The sequence below is a fragment of the Pelobates fuscus genome, chromosome 3, assembly GCF_036172605.1.
Source record: "Pelobates fuscus isolate aPelFus1 chromosome 3, aPelFus1.pri, whole genome shotgun sequence".
NCBI lineage: Eukaryota > Metazoa > Chordata > Amphibia > Anura > Pelobatidae > Pelobates > Pelobates fuscus.
Genome location: NC_086319.1, coordinates 366,352,781 through 366,377,134, shown reverse-complemented (window position 1 = coordinate 366,377,134; position 24,354 = coordinate 366,352,781). Strand labels below are relative to the sequence as shown.

Here is a 24,354-nt window from a genome sequence, read left to right as displayed (position 1 = left end):
CCGCGTACTCTCATAGGTTCTTGCTACACACCGCTTACTCTCATAGCTTCTCCCTATACACACCACTTAATCTCACAGCTTCTCCCTAAACACACCACTTACTCTTACAGCTTCTCTCCATACACACAGCTTACTCTCACAGCTTCTCTCCATACACACCGCTTACGCGCATAGCTTCTCCCTATACACACCGCTTAATCTCACAGCTTCTCCCTAAACACACCACTTACTCTTACAGCTTCTCTCCATACACACAGCTTACTCTCACAGCTTCTCTCCATACACACCGCTTACTCTCACAGCTTCTCCCTATACACACCGCTTACTCTCACAGCTTCTCCCTAAACACACCACTTACTCTTACAGCTTCTCTCCATACACACAACTTACTCTCATAGATTCTCACTAAACACACCACCCTACTTTCACAGCTTTTCCCTATACACACACACCACTTACTTTCACAGCTTTTCCCTATACACACAACTTACTCTCATAGATTCTCATTACACACACCACTTACTCTCACAGCTTCTCCCTATACACACCACTTACTATCACAGCTTCTCCCTATACACACCGCTTACTCTTACAGTTTCTCCCTATACACACACCACTTACTCTCACAGCTTCTCCCTATACACACCTCTTACTCTCACAGCTTACTTCACCACATACATTCCCTTACTCTCATAGATTCTACATATACACACCACTTGTATCTCTTTAACAGATATAGTTACATACTGAGCTACTTTGTCGATAAACACTCACCACCCACTAGTTGTAATTTGTCTATAAAAAGTCTATGGGGTTGAAAAAAAGAAAAAAATCTAACATGGAAGGAAAATGGAAAAGGGGAGTTTTTAAAAAATCTTCTCTTTATTTAATATCCTTAGATACAAAACAGATAATAAATGTGGCAAACTTACTGTGAAAATTGATGAACAGTGCATAAGAAGGAAAGAGGGAGAAAGACACACCACATACTGCCGCTCTTTGTCAACAGTTACGGTGGTTGTAGACCACTCATTAGGAGGGAAAAAAAGTAATGTTTAATGGGAAAAAAAGGATGGAAAATGTAGGGGTTGAAAAGTATGAAGAATTGTATTGAGCACTGAGTAAAGCTAGTGTTTTGGCTCACGTTACCTCTTAAAGTACACAGTTCCCGAATTCCAATTTAGTAATAAATTATTTTTCTGCCTTGATTTAGTGGATCACTGGATGTTCTATAATATCGTTGCTCTCAGTCTGGTGTTTAACATTTACAATCAGGATCTTAGTCATGGCCAAGCAGAGTTTGAGCAAGTTATGGGATATGCATTTGTCAGTGTTCTATAGATGGCCAGAAAGAGATTAGTGGTCAAGCCTAAAATGAGACCTAGATCTGAGGGTCATTAGCACATGGGTAGTACTCTAATTCATGTTCCCAGATGAGGACTCTTGAGAGTCTTACACACAAACACACAACAACAGCTGTGTAGACAACAGTGAACTTTGCTGTTCACCATAGGAAGAGTCACTGATTTCCACTCGATCAGGGTTTTCCTGAGAGAAGAAGACAGAAAGCAGTGTAAGGTCTTCTACTCCCACTTGGTGTTCTACCTGAGTAGTATACCATGATCGATGGTCCTGGGAGCAGATGACAGGTCTAACATAACAAAGACAGATAAACAGACTCAGCCCATGACAAGGAGAAGGTCATTTGTAACAGAGGGTCAGATCAGTCATGATTTCCTGACATTATTGACTAAGCAACATTTTCAATATCAGACCCCCTAATGCACCTATTTAGAAATAGATCACATAAAAGGCAACTGCATTCTACAGAAGAGTCTGAAAACGCTATTACTTTTAGTAACAATGTCTCAAATTAATTATTCTGCACAGTAACATATTTCCCCATGAACCCGTCTAATGCATTTGACTTCTCGGTGTAAGGACCCCCGACTGCATATAGGTTATTATCTGTACAATTAGAAAGCCTAAGCTACATATCTGCTCAGCACCTATTCACAACTTCTCCCTATACACACTACTTAACCTCACAGCTTTTCCCTATACACAGAGCTTACTCTCCTACGTTTTGCCTTATAGATCCTACCTATACACACACCACTTATATATTTTCTCTATAACAGATGTAGTTACATACTGATCTACATCAGTACATCTACATTATGTAACACTCACCACCCACTAGTTGCAATTTGTCTGTGAAAGATCTATGTGGGTTAAAAAAAAAGAAAAAATATAACCAAATACTGCACTCCAACATGGGAGAAAATAAAATGGAAATGGGGGAGTATCATAAATTTTTTTTTAATATCCTTAGACAAATAACAGCGAAATCACAGTAAATATAGATGAGCTGTGAATAAGGAAGGGGGGGATAATATCACATACCGCCTGATGAAACTGCGTCTACTCCACACACTTTCTCAACAATGATTGGGGGTTGTAGTCCAATAACCATAGGGGAAAAACAATGAATGTTTAGGAGAGAAAAGGAAGGAAAATGTAGGGGATAAAAAGTATGAAGAATTGTATTGAACACCGAGTAAATCTAGTATTTTGACTCAAGTGAACTAATAAAATACAAAGTTACCGAATTCCAATTTAGTAATAAATTTTTTTCTATGTCTTGATTTAGTGGACCAATGGATGTTCTATAATATCATTACTCTCTGTCTGGTGTTTCACTTTTACAAGTTCTGGGACATGCATTTGTCAAGAAATCCAGTTCTCAAGAAATCCAGAAAGAGCTTTATGGTCATGCCTCAAATGGGACTTAGATCTGAGGGTCATTAGCACATGGTTAGTACTCTAATTCATGCTCCCAGTTGAGGCCTTACACACAAACATACAACAACTCTTACACAAGATGCTACCAAGGAGCTTGTCCATGCGCTAGTAATTTTCCGCATGGATTATTGTAACCCTCTCCTAATTGGTCTTCCCAAAAGCTGTATTGCCCCGCTACAGTCTGTAATGAATGCTGCAGCTAGACTGATTTTCACTCCTTGGTCGGTCCTCTCACACCTCATCCCTCTGTCAGTTACATTGGCTTCCTGTATCCTATAGGAGTCAATTCAAAGTAATAACCCATACCAATAAAGCATTGAACAATTCTAGCCCCTCTTATATCTCATCACAGAGCCATAGGTATGCCCCTTCTCTGTCTCTCCGCTCTGCCCGTGACCTTCTCCTGTCCGCTGCTCGCACCCGTACGGCCAACTCACGCTTGCAGGACTTCTCGCGGGCGGCTCCCTTCCTATGGAATAGCCTCTCCCCTAGTCTTCAATCGTTTAAGAAGTGCCTTAAAACCCATCTCTTTAGGAAAGCTTATGGACTCCCAGAGTAACCTCTACCTTACATACCTGTCTCTTGCTCTCTCCTAAAGGGCAGCACTCTACTCTGTCCTCCAGCTCTGCTTCACTCCCACCTTATTTGATGGCTATTTCCTGTCCTAATGTGTTTTATACCCCACCTCCTATAGACTGTAAGCTTGTTTGAGCAGGTTCCTCTTCAACCTATCGTTAGTGTAAGTTTTCATGTAATTGTCCTATTTATAGTTATATCCCCCCTCTCATATTATTGTAAAGTGCTCCAGAATCTGTTGGCGCTATATCAATGGCAATAATAAATAAATAATAAATACATAAACAACTGTGTAGGTAACAGTGAACTTTGCTGTTCACCATAGGAAGAGTGACTGATTTCCAAGTAAAACATTCCTATTTTCACTCGATCAGGGTTTTCCTGAGGGAAAAAAAAAGACAGACAGCAGTGCAAGGTCTTCTACTCCCACTTGGTGTTCTACCTGAGTTCTATACCATGATCGATGGTCCTGGGAGGAGATGACAGGTCTACCATAACAAAGACAGATAAACAGACCCTGCCCATGACAAGGAGAAGGTCATTTGTAACAGAGGGTCAGATCAGTCTTGGTCTCATGACATTATTGAATCCTTACTGAACAACATTTTTCAATATCAGACCCCCTAATCCACCTATTTAGAAATATATCACATAACAGGCAGCTGCATTGTACATACGAGTCTGAAAATGCTATTACTTTTAGTTATAATTTCTCAAATGTATTATTCTGCACAGTAACATATTTCCCCATGAACCCTTCTAATGCATTTGACCTCTAGGTGTGTGGACCCCCGACAGCATTAAAGTTATTTTCTTAGAAAGTGTGAATCCTTTTTATTTTTGTCTCATATTAGACTCGCACAGAATGTAATCAAGATATAATATAAATGTATTTGAGCAGTACTCAACACCACTTCACGTGATCCTGATGAAGTCTAGGTTATCTGACAGGATATCCCTGCTTGATTGCAGGTAAATTTGTCATTAGCACTCATATTATAAATAATTAACGATAACTGGCTCAGGCAAAGATATCCATGCATAAAATATGGAGTTTATCAGAGATGAGATACTGTCTTGCAGAAGAAGTCATAAAGGCAAATATAGCAATTCCACAAATTCATTCACAGCGAAAGTGAAATGTGAGTGTTAAAGACATGCATTTTTTAAGTGCAGGTGCTACATTAAGAAGAACTGGGCAGTTGTTTGGACCCAGGCATTAATGCCTGGAGTAGATAAATGGCACATCAGCTGTCAGACTGATTTTGGGCTTTTACTGTGACTGCAATATCATAGACACAGCAGGGGAGGATTTCAAAACTGTTGAGAATAAATGAAGAAATGTTCTGGCCCGCTCACTTTATGAGACAGTAGTTCTCCTGTGTTACTGAGAATACCAGAAGTCCAGAAGTCAGGCTGATGTCTTGACATTGCTCCCAGTCGTCATAGAGTTATAGAATCATCAGGACTCAACCTTCTTGGTGGGCCACAGTGTCTAAGCACTGCTCTGTGGTTCCTTGATTGAAATAATTTCCATAAGACGCTCCGCTGACTCTCAAACCTTCCAAAATGTGGATGCATGAATGTGGGACAAAAGGAGAAAGTGGCCAAGGAAGTCAGTGCATCACATGACATGATAATCAGCACAAAGTGTTCCCAAAAAAGTAGTGGACTTAGAGTGCACGAGCATGTGGAGAACACTGCAGAAGAACTCTCAAACATGCAGAAATGTCCTACAATGACATCACTGGTAGAAAGAGGATATCACTGATATCTACCGGTACTCCCTAGGGCTGGATCTGGCCCTTGCTCCAGTTTAGCAGCTGGATCGTCACGTGATTGGAGTGCAGTTCATTTTTTCTCTTTCGACAATGACATCATGTCATGGCAAGTGAGGTTAATAATGGTCTTGTGCTATGCGTTTAAGGGATGGAGAGGAGGTGGTTGGAGCCAGATTTAGGTCAAGCAAGTGATTCAGTTACTATCACTGGTGTCATACCGTAGGAGGAATGTGCTAAAATGGGGAGTGCTAACCAAATGCGCATGCACAAAGTAGCTTCCCCAGTCAACTGATGCTAGACTGGCTTAGGAAGAAGGCACCTTGAATGGATGGAATTAACATTCAAGGCCTTGCAGCGCCTCAGTCATGCATTCACGTTATTTTCTAGTGTTTGTCCTGTGCACACAGGACAGCAGGAAAAGATTTCTTAAACTAAGACTATCCTGTAGTTGGTGTTGGCACTGTGTGTGTTTACGCTGATAGAAGTTGAATGTGTATAAGGTTTTGGGACCTCTGAGTGTGTGTGTATGTGTGTGTGTGTGTGCATGCACATGCTGATGGGAGGTGAGTGTGTTTGTGACTTTGCTGGTGGCAATGTATGTATGGAAGCTGTATGACACTGTATGCACCAGCTGCTGTAGCTGCAGTGATTTATTTATACTGGAGTGTCTGCTACCTCTAGCAGTATATGGATTCTTAAAACTGCTGGGACACATGTGAAAAGACAGTGTGTAAAAATAACTTTCCCTAGTGGGGCAAAAAAAAAAAAAAAATAGTAATTTGTATCCTGGCATGAAGGTTGCTAGAGGTTTCTTTCGTTATTAGATCAAAGATGGCTAAGCTTCTCTATGACCAACTCCAACTTGGAGTTCAAGAATGGAGACCATTCCTTATGAATGGAGACTCTCTTACAAGAATGCAGAAAACGTTTCTTATGAATTGAGGTTATTTTATAGGAATGGAGACCATTCCTTATGAATGGAGACTCTTTTACAAGAATGAGAGACACTTTCTAAGAAAAAAATAAAGAACATTTTACAAGAATGGTTTCTATTTTAGAGTCAATTATGTTACTACAATGCATAAAAAAAGAACACCTGACATTGACATTTGGCTGTAATAAACAACAAAAGTAGGAAAATATGAATTGAGAAGAAAGCATAGGCCCCGTGGCTCCTTTCTACAGCAGAAACACATACTGCTTCTCAGTGTTCAGTTATAAATAATATGGTCTATCATTAAGGCCGTGCTTAACTGCATTAGTGGCTCAATAAACCCATCGTTCCAAACAAAGCAGTAAGTCCAGCTGGATGGATCACCTGTCTAGGAACAGACTTGGCTATGATCGCCATTATTAACAAACCTTAATAAATTATTAGGATGAAGCTGTGCTGACTGTGGCATGGAATTTTTATTATTTTTGTATCAAATGAGGAATTAGTTATTGTTAACAATACTGATAATGACCCCCAACATATAAAAAGCCAAGCTTTTATAATATGTACACTACCTCTCTATTCACACAGCCGTATTTTAATCTATTCTTTCACCTCCACTCTCATACGTGTTAAGATAATCCTTCCCTCCTAACCAGTACAGCTAAAAGTGGTGGTCCCCTTACTTGCTGATCTATAGAGTCCTCTAGATTGAGAGGTACTGTATGACCATTACTGGTCCACATATCCAGTATTTGGACAGTAAAGAAATTCAAGTCTACTCGCACCATTTACAGCATTACTGGGGTTTTTAGTAAGTAATGGGACTACTGTTTTTTTTTCCTGTAAAAAAAACACATGAATTTATGCTACGATACTTCATTATGCTAAGCTTGCTATTAATTCAGTCTGTGAGAGAGTGTATGTGTTGTGTAAGCTGTAAGTGTATATGTGTGATGTGTCTGTGTGTAGGCTGGCAGAGACTGTGTGAGCTGGGGGAGAGTGTGCGTGGCCCATACAACTGACAGAATGCAAGGCAAAGAAAGTAGTAACAGATAGATGTATGCATTAAAAGGACAGAATAGCAGAATAACGTTTTTAGTCTTTTCTTTTTAATGCATATAGGTATCTGCTACACTGCTCATCTCTCATTATTATATAAAGTTATTTGACATTCTAATTCGTCCTCTGTGAAAGACTCTACCCCTCTCTCTCAATATATACTGCTATCTGTCACACCGTATCATTTTGTGAAGTGTTTACTTCAATCTCTATAGGACACCCAGAACTTCCTTAGAGATCTGTAATTATTTTATTCTCTTTATAACATCTGTTATCACTAATCCTGAAAACCCAGTCAAGGCGTTCCCTACTCATTTTGAATATCCCATTCACATAACTTCCTGATGGAATATTATCTAGATAGGAGGCCTGGGAGGCCTTGCCCTGTGAGATACAAACATACTCTGCCTTACTCAGACACTACACACAGTGTTGGGCTGTGAGTGAACACTGACAGAATAGTTCTGGTTGAGAACAGATTGTAGCTGCCTAAATTGTTGCAACTGCATAGAAACCAAAGGGAGGTGGAGGCCTTACTCAGAGTGCTTTAGTACAAAATACTCATCTACCCAACCCTAATTTCTCTCTACCTGGGTTAGAGTAGATCTACTTACTCCCCACCAGATAACACCTCAAAATGTGTGAATTCTACTCTATCTGGTGGTGATCCCATCTACGCTGCCAAAACTAGACCTGATTTAATGATAGAACCAACCCTTCCTTATATTAGAAAGCATCTAAGGTTGATGGAACATGTACATTCTTAGCTATGGATGTCTGTCTCTCTTCTTCTCTCTATGAAATGAACAGCTATCATCCTTCATGCAAACCTATATAATGTCACTCTGTAATTCTGTATATATGTTCCACAGCTATTTATGTGTCTGCTATGCGGTCTTTAGAATGCAACAGATCTGTCAATCGACATCTCCTCCATAATACAAGGAGCTCTCTCTGAGAGCACAGCTGATTGCCCTGAGTTAGTGAAGTAAGAGATTCTTTATGGCTCTATATGGATTAGTGAAAAAGAAACAGGCCACATTCAGAAGAAAGGCAATGAAGTTCTCAGGAGAATAGCTTGATGGTTGCTTGAAGTCTAAATGGGGCAGGGGGTAACAGTATGCAGGATTGTACCGGCTTAAAGAAAGAGGATCAAACAGGACACAAAGTAGCATAGACACAGTGAATAAAAAAAGGTCATCGATAAGAAAGTGGCGAGTGGAGAGGAGAGATAGGCAGAATGCAGAGAAGCAAAGGACGGAGGATAAAGTATGCTGGATCACGAACATGGAGGACATATAAAATGTACATCTACACAAACTGTGCATTAACAGGCTGATATACAGAGGAAGGGAGGCATCGGGAGCAGTGCATTGTGTATATAGGTAGAGAAAGGGAGAAAAAGCCACATCTGTATCCATATATACAATCATACAATCATAACTGTATTATAATTAATCTCTCTAATAATAAACACTTTGTGTTCTTATATCACACACACATACATATATATTCTAATAATAAATTACATGTTCTTTAATATATACACACACACATTGATGTCTGTATTACAAATAGAATTCTGCCTACACAGATCGTAGAATAGATAAATTAGATTCATACCTGGCCTTCATTTTCCTCAGTTGCAAGATCCGTTTTTGCTTTTCCATCTCCAATTAAGCAATAGTAACAGCTCTTTCTCCACCGCACACACACACACACACAACACAATTACGGTCACACAAACAAACACTGCTTTCTGCATACACACAGTAAAAATGCTTAATCAGACACACAATGCATCACCGGGCTGCATCCCGGGAGAAAATTGACAAAAAGATAAACATTCAGTGTGGAGATTACTGGTACGAGGTATGCATATCACACGAAAGGTTCACGTTTAGTCACACAGAGCGATAAAAACACTGAGACGGAGACGTACAAGGACACACACAGACAGTGCCACTCAGCAATAAAATCCAGATGTTGATCTTCAGCTGCAGAGCAGAAATATCCTGTGTGTAACACATAGAGGCTGGTGCTGCTAGGCAGGAGACGGGGGTGGGGGGGAGATGAAGGAGAAGGAGGGATGGATTGGTAGAACAGGGAATGAAACGCAACACAATAAGGAGAAAGAATGAAGAATGAGCAGCGAGAGAAACAGAAAAAGAGAGAGAGAGAGAGAGAGAGCATGGAAAAACATGCAGAGAGACAGGAGCGAGGGGTGCAAGCAGAGACAGTATCAGGGAGAAAAAGGGAGGGGAATAGAAAGAAAGAACAAGGGGGTGGGGAAGACGAGGAAGAAAAATAGGATGAGTTAGTGAAAAGAAGTAGCCATGAACAATAATTGTTACTCAGTTCAATATGAAAGATGGAACAGCTGCCCAGAGCTCTATATAGAGAGACAGCTGTATCCTGTATTGTGACTACCTTACCTTATACTGTAAGATAGCCCAGCTATATACTGAGAGGTCGCTAGCCATCCTGTATACTGTAAGATAGCCCAGCTATATACTGAGAGGTCGCTAGCCATCCTGTATACTGTAAGATAGCCCAGCTATATACTGACAGGTCACTAGCCATGCTGTATACTGTAAGATAGCCCAGCTATATACTGACAGGTCGCTAGCCATGCTGTATACTGTAAGATAGCCCATGCTGTATACTGTAAGATAGCCCAGCTATATACTGACAGGTCGCTAGCCATGCTGTATACTGTAAGATATCCCAGCTATATACTGACAGGTCGCTAGCCATGCTGTATACTGTAAGATAGCCCAGCTATATACTGACAGGTCGCTTGCCATGCTGTATACTGTAAGATAGCCCAGCTATATACTGTAAGATAGCCCAGCTATATACTGACAGGTCGCTAGTCATGCTGTATACTGTGAGATAGCCCAGCTGTATACTGACAGACAGGAAGCCATGCTGTATACTGTAAGATAGCCCAGCTATATACTGACAGGTCGCTAGCCATCCTGTATACTGTAAGATAGCCCAGTTATATGCTGAGAGGTTGCTAGCCATGCTGTATACTGTAAGATAGCCCAGCTATATACTGACAGGTCGCTAGCCATGCTGTATACTGTAAGATAGCCCAGCTGTATACTGAAAGGTCGCTAGCCACGCTGTATACTGTAATATAGCCCAGCTATATACTGACAGGTAGCTAGCCACGCTGTATACTGTAAGATAGCCCAGCTATATACTGACAGGTCGCTAGCCATGCTGTATACTGTAAGATAGCCCAGCTATATACTGAAAGGTCGCTAGCCACGCTGTATACTGTAAGATAGCCCAGCTATATACTGACAGGTCGCTAGCCATGCGGTATACTGTAAGATAGCCCAGCTATATACTGACAGGTCGCTAGCCATGCTGTATACTGTAAGATAGCCCAGCTATATACTGACAGGTCGCTAGCCATGCTGTATACTGTAAGATAGCCCAGCTGTATACTGAAAGGTCGCTAGCCACGCTGTATACTGTAAGATAGCCCAGCTATATACTGACAGGTCGCTAGCCATGCTGTATACTGTAAGATAGCCCAGCTGTATACTGAAAGGTCGCTAGCCACGCTGTATACTGTAATATAGCCCAGCTATATACTGACAGGTAGCTAGCCACGCTGTATACTGTAAGATAGCCCAGCTATATACTGACAGGTCGCTAGCCATGCTGTATACTGTAAGATAGCCCAGCTATATACTGAAAGGTCGCTAGCCACGCTGTATACTGTAAGATAGCCCAGCTATATACTGACAGGTCGCTAGCCATGCGGTATACTGTAAGATAGCCCAGCTATATACTGACAGGTCGCTAGCCATGCTGTATACTGTAAGATAGCCCAGCTATATACTGACAGGTCGCTAGCCATGCTGTATACTGTAAGATAGCCCAGCTGTATACTGAAAGGTCGCTAGCCACGCTGTATACTGTAAGATAGCCCAGCTATATACTGACAGGTCGCTAGCCATGCTGTATACTGTAAGATAGCCCAGCTATATACTGACAGGTCGCTAGCCATGCTGTATACTGTAAGATAGCCCAGCTGTATACTGAAAGGTCGATACCCACGCTGTATACTGTAAGATAGCCCAGCTATATACTGACAGGTCGCTTGGCATGCTGTATACTGTAAGATAGCCCAGCTATATACTGACAGGTCGCTAGCCATGCTGTATACTGTAAGATATCCCAGCTATATACTAACAGGTAGCTAGCCACGCTGTATACTGTAAGATAGCCCAGTTATATACTGACAGGTCGCTAGCCATGCTGTATACTGTAAGATAGCCCAGCTATATACTGACAGGTCGCTAGCCACGCTGTATGCTGTAAGATAGCCCAGCTCTATGCTGACAGGTCGCTAGCCAAGCTGTATACTGTAAGATAGCCCAGCTATATACTGACAGGTCGCTAGCCATGCTGTATACTGTAAGATAGCCCAGCTGTATACTGAAAGGTCGCTAGCCACGCTGTATACTGTAAGATAGCCCAGCTATATACTGACAGGTCGCTAGCCATGCTGTATACTGTAAGATAGCCCAGCTATATACTGAAAGGTCGCTAGCCACGCTGTATACTGTAAGATAGCCCAGCTATATACTGACAGGTCGCTAGCCATGCGGTATACTGTAAGATAGCCCAGCTATATAATGACATGTCGCTAGCCACGCTGTATACTGTAAGATAGCCCAGCTATATACTGACAGGTCGCTAGCCATGCTGTATACTGTAAGATAGCCCAGCTATATACTGACAGGTCGCTAGCCATGCTGTATACTGTAAGATAGCCCAGCTGTATACTGAAAGGTCGCTAGCCACGCTGTATACTGTAAGATAGCCCAGCTATATACTGACAGGTCGCTAGCCATGCTGTATACTGTAAGATAGCCCAGCTATATACTGACAGGTCGCTAGCCATGCTGTATACTGTAAGATAGCCCAGCTATATACTGACAGGTCGCTAGCCATGCTGTATACTGTAAGATAGCCCAGCTATATACTGACAGGTAGCTTGCCATGCTGTATACTGTGAGATAGCCCAGCTGTATACTGACAGACAGGAAGCCATGCTGTATACTGTAAGATAGCCCAGCTATATACTGACAGGTAGCTTGCCATGCTGTATACTGTGAGATAGCCCAGCTGTATACTGACAGGTCGCTAGCCATGCTGTATACTGTAAGATAGCCCAGCTGTATACTGAAAGGTCGCTAGCCACGCTGTATACTGTAAGATAGCCCAGCTATATACTGACAGGTCGCTAGCCATGCTGTATACTGTAAGATAGCCCAGCTATATACTGACAGGTCGCTAGCCATGCTGTATACTGTAAGATAGCCTAGCTGTATACTGAAAGGTCGATACCCACGCTGTATACTGTAAGATAGCCCAGCTATATACTGACAGGTCGCTTGCCATGCTGTATACTGTAAGATAGCCCAGCTATATACTGACAGGTCGCTAGCCATGCTGTATTATGTAAGATATCCCAGCTATATACTAACAGGTAGCTAGCCACGCTGTATACTGTAAGATAGTCCAGCTATATACTGACAGGTCGCTAGCCACGCTGTATGCTGTAAGATAGCCCAGCTCTATGCTGACAGGTCGCTAGCCAAGCTGTATACTGTAAGATAGCCCAGCTATATACTGACAGGTCGCTAGCCATGCTGTATACTGTAAGATAGCCCAGCTGTATACTGAAAGGTCGCTACCCACGCTGTATACTGTAAGAAGCCCAGCTATATACTGACAGGTCGCTAGCCATGCTGTATACTGTAAGATAGCCCAGCTATATACTGACAGGTCGCTAGCCATGCTGTATACTGTAAGATAGCCCAGCTGTATACTGAAAGGTCGCTAGCCACGCTGTATACTGTAAGATAGCCCAGCTATATACTGACAGGTCGCTAGCCATGCTGTATACTGTAAGATAGCCCAGCTATATACTGACAGGTCGCTAGCCATGCTGTATACTGTAAGATAGCCCAGCTATATACTGACAGGTCACTAGCCATGCTGTATACTGTAAGATAGCCCAGCTGTATACTGAAAGGTCGATACCCACGCTTTATACTGTAAGATAGCCCAGCTATATACTGACAGGTCGCTAGCCATGCTGTATACTGTAAGATAGCCCAGCTATATACTGACAGGTCGCTTGCCATGCTGTATACTGTAAGATAGCCCAGCTATATACTGTAAGATAGCCCAGCTATATACTGACAGGTCGCTAGCCACGCTGTATGCTGTAAGATAGCCCAGCTCTATGCTGACAGGTCGCTAGCCAAGCTGTATACTGTAAGATAGCCCAGCTATATACTGACAGGTCGCTAGCCATGCTGTATACTGTAAGATAGCCCAGCTGTATACTGAAAGGTCGCTACCCACGCTGTATACTGTAAGAAGCCCAGCTATATACTGACAGGTCGCTAGCCATGCTGTATACTGTAAGATAGCCCAGCTATATACTGACAGGTCGCTAGCCATGCTGTATACTGTAAGATAGCCCAGCTGTATACTGAAAGGTCGCTAGCCACGCTGTATACTGTAAGATAGCCCAGCTATATACTGACAGGTCGCTAGCCATGCTGTATACTGTAAGATAGCCCAGCTATATACTGACAGGTCGCTAGCCATGCTGTATACTGTAAGATAGCCCAGCTATATACTGACAGGTCACTAGCCATGCTGTATACTGTAAGATAGCCCAGCTGTATACTGAAAGGTCGATACCCACGCTTTATACTGTAAGATAGCCCAGCTATATACTGACAGGTCGCTAGCCATGCTGTATACTGTAAGATAGCCCAGCTATATACTGACAGGTCGCTTGCCATGCTGTATACTGTGAGATAGCCCAGCTGTATACTGACAGACAGGAAGCCATGCTGTATACTGTAAGATAGCCCAGCTATATACTGACAGGTCGCTTGCCATGCTGTATACTGTAAGATAGCCCAGCTATATACTGACAGGTCGCTAGCCATGCTGTATACTGTGAGATAGCCCAGCTGTATACTGACAGACAGGAAGCCATGCTGTATACTGTAAGATAGCCCAGCTATATACTGACAGGTAGCTTGCCATGCTGTATACTGTGAGATAGCCCAGCTGTATACTGACAGACAGGAAGCCATGCTGTATACTGTAAGATAGCCCAGCTATATACTGACAGGTCGCTTGCCATGCTGTATACTGTAAGATAGCCCAGCTATATACTGACAGGTCGCTAGCCATGCTGTATACTGTGAGATAGCCCAGCTGTATACTGACAGACAGGAAGCCATGCTGTATACTGTAAGATAGCCCAGCTATATACTGACAGGTAGCTTGCCATGCTGTATACTGTGAGATAGCCCAGCTGTATACTGACAGACAGGAAGCCATGCTGTATACTGTAAGATAGCCCAGCTATATACTGACAGGTAGCTTGCCATGCTGTATACTGTGAGATAGCCCAGCTGTATACTGACAGGTCGCTAGCCATGCTGTATACTGTAAGATAGCCCAGCTGTATACTGAAAGGTCGCTAGCCACGCTGTATACTGTAAGATAGCCCAGCTATATACTGACAGGTCGCTAGCCATGCTGTATACTGTAAGATAGCCCAGCTATATACTGACAGGTCGCTAGCCATGCTGTATACTGTAAGATAGCCTAGCTGTATACTGAAAGGTCGATACCCACGCTGTATACTGTAAGATAGCCCAGCTATATACTGACAGGTCGCTTGCCATGCTGTATACTGTAAGATAGCCCAGCTATATACTGACAGGTCGCTAGCCATGCTGTATTATGTAAGATATCCCAGCTATATACTAACAGGTAGCTAGCCACGCTGTATACTGTAAGATAGCCCAGCTATATACTGACAGGTCGCTAGCCACGCTGTATGCTGTAAGATAGCCCAGCTCTATGCTGACAGGTCGCTAGCCAAGCTGTATACTGTAAGATAGCCCAGCTATATACTGACAGGTCGCTAGCCAAGCTGTATACTGTAAGATAGCCCAGCTGTATACTGAAAGGTCGCTAGCCACGCTGTATACTGTAAGATAGCCCAGCTATATACTGACAGGTCGCTAGCCATGCTGTATACTGTAAGATAGCCCAGCTGTATACTGAAAGGTCGCTAGCCACGCTGTATACTGTAATATAGCCCAGCTATATACTGACAGGTAGCTAGCCACGCTGTATACTGTAAGATAGCCCAGCTATATACTGACAGGTCGCTAGCCATGCTGTATACTGTAAGATAGCCCAGCTATATACTGAAAGGTCGCTAGCCACGCTGTATACTGTAAGATAGCCCAGCTATATACTGACAGGTCGCTAGCCATGCGGTATACTGTAAGATAGCCCAGCTATATACTGACAGGTCGCTAGCCATGCTGTATACTGTAAGATAGCCCAGCTATATACTGACAGGTCGCTAGCCATGCTGTATACTGTAAGATAGCCCAGCTGTATACTGAAAGGTCGCTAGCCACGCTGTATACTGTAAGATAGCCCAGCTATATACTGACAGGTCGCTAGCCATGCTGTATACTGTAAGATAGCCCAGCTATATACTGACAGGTCGCTAGCCATGCTGTATACTGTAAGATAGCCCAGCTGTATACTGAAAGGTCGATACCCACGCTGTATACTGTAAGATAGCCCAGCTATATACTGACAGGTCGCTTGGCATGCTGTATACTGTAAGATAGCCCAGCTATATACTGACAGGTCGCTAGCCATGCTGTATACTGTAAGATATCCCAGCTATATACTAACAGGTAGCTAGCCACGCTGTATACTGTAAGATAGCCCAGTTATATACTGACAGGTCGCTAGCCATGCTGTATACTGTAAGATAGCCCAGCTATATACTGACAGGTCGCTAGCCACGCTGTATGCTGTAAGATAGCCCAGCTCTATGCTGACAGGTCGCTAGCCAAGCTGTATACTGTAAGATAGCCCAGCTATATACTGACAGGTCGCTAGCCATGCTGTATACTGTAAGATAGCCCAGCTGTATACTGAAAGGTCGCTAGCCACGCTGTATACTGTAAGATAGCCCAGCTATATACTGACAGGTCGCTAGCCATGCTGTATACTGTAAGATAGCCCAGCTATATACTGAAAGGTCGCTAGCCACGCTGTATACTGTAAGATAGCCCAGCTATATACTGACAGGTCGCTAGCCATGCGGTATACTGTAAGATAGCCCAGCTATATAATGACATGTCGCTAGCCACGCTGTATACTGTAAGATAGCCCAGCTATATACTGACAGGTCGCTAGCCATGCTGTATACTGTAAGATAGCCCAGCTATATACTGACAGGTCGCTAGCCATGCTGTATACTGTAAGATAGCCCAGCTGTATACTGAAAGGTCGCTAGCCACGCTGTATACTGTAAGATAGCCCAGCTATATACTGACAGGTCGCTAGCCATGCTGTATACTGTAAGATAGCCCAGCTATATACTGACAGGTCGCTAGCCATGCTGTATACTGTAAGATAGCCCAGCTATATACTGACAGGTCGCTAGCCATGCTGTATACTGTAAGATAGCCCAGCTATATACTGACAGGTAGCTTGCCATGCTGTATACTGTGAGATAGCCCAGCTGTATACTGACAGACAGGAAGCCATGCTGTATACTGTAAGATAGCCCAGCTATATACTGACAGGTAGCTTGCCATGCTGTATACTGTGAGATAGCCCAGCTGTATACTGACAGGTCGCTAGCCATGCTGTATACTGTAAGATAGCCCAGCTGTATACTGAAAGGTCGCTAGCCACGCTGTATACTGTAAGATAGCCCAGCTATATACTGACAGGTCGCTAGCCATGCTGTATACTGTAAGATAGCCCAGCTATATACTGACAGGTCGCTAGCCATGCTGTATACTGTAAGATAGCCTAGCTGTATACTGAAAGGTCGATACCCACGCTGTATACTGTAAGATAGCCCAGCTATATACTGACAGGTCGCTTGCCATGCTGTATACTGTAAGATAGCCCAGCTATATACTGACAGGTCGCTAGCCATGCTGTATTATGTAAGATATCCCAGCTATATACTAACAGGTAGCTAGCCACGCTGTATACTGTAAGATAGCCCAGCTATATACTGACAGGTCGCTAGCCACGCTGTATGCTGTAAGATAGCCCAGCTCTATGCTGACAGGTCGCTAGCCAAGCTGTATACTGTAAGATAGCCCAGCTATATACTGACAGGTCGCTAGCCATGCTGTATACTGTAAGATAGCCCAGCTGTATACTGAAAGGTCGCTACCCACGCTGTATACTGTAAGAAGCCCAGCTATATACTGACAGGTCGCTAGCCATGCTGTATACTGTAAGATAGCCCAGCTATATACTGACAGGTCGCTAGCCATGCTGTATACTGTAAGATAGCCCAGCTGTATACTGAAAGGTCGCTAGCCACGCTGTATACTGTAAGATAGCCCAGCTATATACTGACAGGTCGCTAGCCATGCTGTATACTGTAAGATAGCCCAGCTATATACTGACAGGTCGCTAGCCATGCTGTATACTGTAAGATAGCCCAGCTATATACTGACAGGTCACTAGCCATGCTGTATACTGTAAGATAGCCCAGCTGTATACTGAAAGGTCGATACCCACGCTTTATACTGTAAGATAGCCCAGCTATATACTGACAGGTCGCTAGCCATGCTGTATACTGTAAGATAGCCCAGCTATATACTGACAGGTCGCTTGCCATGCTGTATACTGTAAGATAGCCCAGCTATATACTGTAAGATAGCCCAGCTATATACTGACAGGTCGCTAGCCACGCTGTATGCTGTAAGATAGCCCAGCTCTATGCTGACAGGTCGCTAGCCAAGCTGTATACTGTAAGATAGCCCAGCTATATACTGACAGGTCGCTAGCCATGCTGTATACTGTAAGATAGCCCAGCTGTATACTGAAAGGTCGCTACCCACGCTGTATACTGTAAGAAGCCCAGCTATATACTGACAGGTCGCTAGCCATGCTGTATACTGTAAGATAGCCCAGCTATATACTGACAGGTCGCTAGCCATGCTGTATACTGTAAGATAGCCCAGCTGTATACTGAAAGGTCGCTAGCCACGCTGTATACTGTAAGATAGCCCAGCTATATACTGACAGGTCGCTAGCCATGCTGTATACTGTAAGATAGCCCAGCTATATACTGACAGGTCGCTAGCCATGCTGTATACTGTAAGATAGCCCAGCTATATACTGACAGGTCACTAGCCATGCTGTATACTGTAAGATAGCCCAGCTGTATACTGAAAGGTCGATACCCACGCTTTATACTGTAAGATAGCCCAGCTATATACTGACAGGTCGCTAGCCATGCTGTATACTGTAAGATAGCCCAGCTATATACTGACAGGTCGCTTGCCATGCTGTATACTGTGAGATAGCCCAGCTGTATACTGACAGACAGGAAGCCATGCTGTATACTGTAAGATAGCCCAGCTATATACTGACAGGTCGCTTGCCATGCTGTATACTGTAAGATAGCCCAGCTATATACTGACAGGTCGCTAGCCATGCTGTATACTGTGAGATAGCCCAGCTGTATACTGACAGACAGGAAGCCATGCTGTATACTGTAAGATAGCCCAGCTATATACTGACAGGTAGCTTGCCATGCTGTATACTGTGAGATAGCCCAGCTGTATACTGACAGACAGGAAGCCATGCTGTATACTGTAAGATAGCCCAGCTATATACTGACAGGTCGCTTGCCATGCTGTATACTGTAAGATAGCCCAGCTATATACTGACAGGTCGCTAGCCATGCTGTATACTGTGAGATAGCCCAGCTGTATACTGACAGACAGGAAGCCATGCTGTATACTGTAAGATAGCCCAGCTATATACTGACAGGTAGCTTGCCATGCTGTATACTGTGAGATAGCCCAGCTGTATACTGACAGACAGGAAGCCATGCTGTATACTGTAAGATAGCCCAGCTATATACTGACAGGTCGCTTGCCATGCTGTATACTGTAAGATAGTCCAGCTATATACTGACAGGTCGCTAGCCATGCTGTATACTGTAAGATAGCCCAGCTATATACTGACAGGTAGCTTGCCATGCTGTATACTGTGAGATAGCCCAGCTGTATACTGACAGACAGGAAGCCATGCTGTATACTGTAAGATAGCCCAGCTATATACTGACAGGTAGCTTGCCATGCTGTATACTGTGAGATAGCCCAGCTGTATACTGACAGGTCGCTAGCCATGCTGTATACTGTAAGATAGCCCAGCTGTATACTGAAAGGTCGCTAGCCACGCTGTATACTGTAAGAAAGCCCAGCTATATACTGACAGGTCGCTAGCCATGCTGTATACTGTGAGATAGCCCAGCTATATACTGACAGACAGGAAGCCATGCTGTATACTGTGAGATAGCCCAGCTATATACTGACAGGTTGCTTGCCATGCTGTATACTGTAAGATAGCCAGCTATATACTGTAAGATAGCCCAGCTCTATGCTGACAGGTCGCTTGCCATGCTGTATACTGTAAGATAGCCCAGCTATATACTGTAAGATAGCCCAGCTATATACTGACAGGTAGCTTGCCATGCTGTATACTGTAAGATAGCCCAGCTATATACTGACAGGTCGCTAGCCATGCTGTATACTGTGAGATAGCCCAGCTATATACTGACAGACAGGAAGCCATGCTGTATACTGTGAGATAGCCCAGCTATATACTGACAGGTCGCTTGCCATGCTGTATACTGTAAGATAGCCAGCTATATACTGTAAGATAGCCCAGCTCTATGCTGACAGGTCGCTTGCCATGCTGTATACTGTAAGATAGCCCAGCTATATACTGTAAGATAGCCCAGCTATATACTGATAGGTAGCTTGCCATGCTGTATACTGTGAGATAGCCCAGCTGTATACTGACAGACAGGAAGCCATGCTGTATACTGTGAGATAGCCCAGCTATATACTGACAGGTCGCTTGCCATGCTGTATACTGTAAGATAGCCAGCTATATACTGTAAGATAGCCCAGCTCTATGCTGACAGGTCGCTTGCCATGCTGTATACTGTAAGATAGCCCAGCTATATACTGTAAGATAGCCCAGCTCTATGCTGACAGGTCGCTTGCCATGCTGTATACTGTAAGATAGCCCAGCTATATACTGTAAGATAGCCCAGCTATATACTTACAGGTCGCTTGCCATGCTGTATACTGTAAGATAGCCCAGCTATATACTGACAGGTCGCTAGCCATGCTGTATACTGTGAGATAGCCCAGCTGTATACTGACAGACAGGAAGCCATGCTGTATACTGTAAGATAGCCCAGCTATATACTGACAGGTCGCTAGCCATGCTGTATACTGTGAGATAGCCCAGCTATATACTGACAGACAGGAAGCCATGCTGTATACTGTGAGATAGCCCAGCTATATACTGACAGGTCGCTTGCCATGCTGTATACTGTAAGATAGCCAGCTCTATGCTGACAGGTCGCTTGCCATGCTGTATACTGTAAGATAGCCCAGCTATATACTGACAGGTAGCTTGCCATGCTGTATACTGTAAGATAGCCCAGCTATATACTGTAAGATAGCCCAGCTATATACTGACAGGTCGCTAGCCATGCTGTATACTGTGAGATAGCCCAGCTATATACTGACAGACAGGAAGCCATGCTGTATACTGTGAGATAGCCCAGCTATATACTGACAGGTCGCTTGCCATGCTGTATACTGTAAGATAGCCAGCTCTATGCTGACAGGTCGCTTGCCATGCTGTATACTGTAAGATAGCCCAGCTATATACTGACAGGTAGCTTGCCATGCTGTATACTGTGAGATAGCCCAGCTGTATACTGACAGACAGGAAGCCATGCTGTATACTGTAAGATAGCCCAGCTATATACTGACAGGTCGCTAGCCATGCTGTATACTGTGAGATAGCCCAGCTGTATACTGACAGACAGGAAGCCATGCTGTATACTGATACAGTCCTGTTATTTACTCTGAGGTAACTAAGTGTGCTGCATACTGAGAGAATGCAATGCCTTTTGTAGGTACTAGCACTGTATACTAAGTGATACCTGGGCCGCATACAGACAGGAAGGAGCTGTACATATAATAACATTGTGTTGTATTACAGCTGGGGAAACTGTGTTACATCCTGAGGTATTGTCAGGCAGAATAACTAAAATACTGTTAAAGTATAAATATGGTCTAATCCCTATTTAAAGTAAGTTAGCACTATACTATACATTGTGGACTCACAATGCTGTTCTTATCATTATTAATAGCAACTGGTGTTGGTGTGTTTGATTTGGTGGCCATGATCTCAATGCGCTCCAGGTCTGGCCTGGGCCCCTTTGTTGGGGTGGATTCAAGACTCAAAATTGGGAGGTGTAGGAACCGGGGGAGAGGAGGCAACTTGTAGCCCATGTAAAAGCGTAGCTAAGGGGAGTGGGCATTGACACTGCTAGAGTGACGTTGGTGTGTTGGATTGGTTTAAAGTAGCAATGTGGGAGGAGCTTACAAGGGATGTAAACGGGCCAATCTAGGTTAAGGTGACATTTTAATTAAATCTGCACCCACCTTGTTGTTGTTGTTGTGACAGATTTTGTTTTATGTATTGTTGGGTCATTGTCTGGGGGTTAACATTGTATAAAGGTAAGATTGTGGATTTATATGTCAATGTTGGTATTGTGTTGCCAATTACCTAATTTTTACTTGTTAAGCTTATTATCAATAAAAGCTGTGATCATTTTTTTTTACCCAAAAAAAATAAATGGTTTCAGTGTCTTTCTGTGAATTATTTGGTGGGGTTAAGCATATGCCGCAGGGGTGACTATGTATGTACGTGTCATACCCTTCCCCCTAAAAACCTGGTGTAGCTTTAAATATTATATTTTCTATGTTTAAGAAAGATAAGAAAAATAAAGCATATATTACAGAGCTGGTTATTTCATTCTGTTAATAGAATCCCAAGTGATAATATATAATTTACCTGTAGAAAACTATGTTTTCTAAGTAGGGCTGGGATTACTATGGGCTGTCACCCCAGATTTTCCTCTGCCGATTGGTGGACAAAAATAGCCACACAAACACGGATGCACAAATTGCCATATATACGCATACAGTGATAGATACACATTTAGGCATGTAGCTTCTGCTATGACACTGATTTCTGACTGACAAATCAAATAAATGTTCCCTTTCCTGTGTATATGGTACAGACTCAACAAATGGTGGCACTGGCTAGAATGCAGGCATTTGGGGGGAAAGGGGGGTGGGAGGGGTTGCCCATCAGTTAGCACTTGCTGGCAACCAAACACATCAGACAAATCCCACTGGCTTCTAGGGGGAGCATTTGCCCTTTTGATTCCCCTAGGGTACACCACTGCACCTTGGGAACTGTTAGATTTGCATATAAAAAAGGCTATTCGTTTGTACTTGTCCCTCTAGGCCAAACACTGCCAGCCCTCCCCTTGACAGAGAGGTGCTGTGTGAAATAGCTGTGCTGCACAGTGCTGAGTACATAGTAATACATGGGTTGTAAACTAAGAGAGAAGCTGTGATTCAGTTGTGCTGTATACCGAGTGGTGGCTGTGCTGTATACTGAGGGATGGCTGTGCGGTATACCGAGGGATGGCTGTGCTGTATACCGAGTGGTGGCTGTGCTGTATACAGAGTGGTGGCTGTGCTGTATACAGAGTGGTGGCTGTGCTGTATACAGAGTGGTGGCTGTGCTGTATACTGAGGGATGGCTGTGCTGTATACTGAGGGATGGCTGTGCTGTATACTGAGGGATGGTTGTGCTGTATACTGAGGGATGGCTGTGCTGTATACTGAGGGATGGCTGTGCTGTATACTGAGGGATGGCTGTGCTGTATACTGAGGGATGGCTGTGCTGTATACTGAGGGATGGCTGTGCTGTATACTGAGGGATGGTTGTGCTGTATAATGAAGGATGGCCGTGCTGTATAATGAGGGATGGCTGTATAATGAGGGATGGCTGTGCTGTATACCGAGTGGTGACTGTGCTGTATACCGAGTGGTGGCTGTGCTGTATACTGAGGGATGGTCGTGCTGTATACTGAGGGATGGCTGTGCTGTATAATGAAGGATGGCCGTGCTGTATAATGAGGGATGGCTGTGCTGTATACCGAGTGGTGGCTGTGCTGTATACCGAGTGGTGGCTGTGCTGTATACTGAGGGATGGCTGTGCTGTATACTGAGGGATGGCTGTGCTGTATACTGAGGGATGGTTGTGCTGTATAATGAAGGATGGCCGTGCTGTATAATGAGGGATGGCTGTATAATGAGGGATGGCTGTGCTGTATACCGAGTGGTGGCTGTGCTGTATACTGAGGGATGGCTGTGCTGTATAATGAAGGATGGCCGTGCTGTATAATGAGGGATGGCTGTGCTGTATACTGAGGGATGGTCGTGCTGTATACTGAGGGATGGCTGTGCTGTATACTGAGGGATGGCTGTGCTGTATAATGAAGGATGGCCGTGCTGTATAATGAGGGATGGCTGTATAATGAGGGATGGCTGTGCTGTATACCGAGTGGTGGCTGTGCTGTATACTGAGGGATGGCTGTGCTGTATAATGAAGGATGGCCGTGCTGTATAATGAGGGATGGCTGTGCTGTATACCGAGTGGTGGCTGTGCTGTATACTGAGGGATGGTCGTGCTGTATACTGAGGGATGGCTGTGCTGTATACCGAGTGGTGGCTGTGCTGTATAATGAGGGATGGCGGTGCTGTATACTGAGGGACGGCTTTGCTGTTTAAAGCTGCACGTAGAATGGCTGTTATCCCTCTGAGCTCCTGGAGAGCATCTGTTGCACAGGAATAGTTATGTCGCTGTCGGGGCAGGTAATTACAGCAGAGGGTGATTAATATTTAATATAGGCAGCAAGTAAACATCAGAGTGGTATAAAGCTCACTGCAGGGCATCGCATCACACACAACAAGGTATGGCCACAGATATGGGAGCTTCAGACTGGCCCGGGACAATGAAGATGGGTTAATGTGTTGCAGGAGCCTCATAAGACGCCTTATGTTTAATAATGGCATATAGTCACCCATCATATAACAAGTAGACATGTTAGTGTATAATAATGGCTTTTAGCAGATTCATAATGCAGCACAAGAACCGTCAAACATG

The 24,354-nt window shown here is 43.7% G+C and overlaps 1 protein-coding gene across 7 annotated transcripts in view; it reads right to left on the bottom strand.

Annotated features, from left to right (window-relative positions):
* LINGO1 (leucine rich repeat and Ig domain containing 1) overlaps nucleotides 1-24,354 on the bottom strand; it is a 451,779-nt gene that overhangs the window by 8,479 nt on the left and 418,946 nt on the right. Inside the window, exon 1 of one of the 7 annotated variants that reach the window (XM_063449336.1) lies at nucleotides 8,782-9,400. The exons of the other annotated variants lie outside the window; for them this stretch is intronic. The gene's annotated coding sequence lies outside the window, so the exon portion shown is untranslated. Of the gene's footprint in view, nucleotides 1-8,781; nucleotides 9,401-24,354 lie in introns of those variants that run through there. 7 annotated transcript variants of the gene reach the window in all.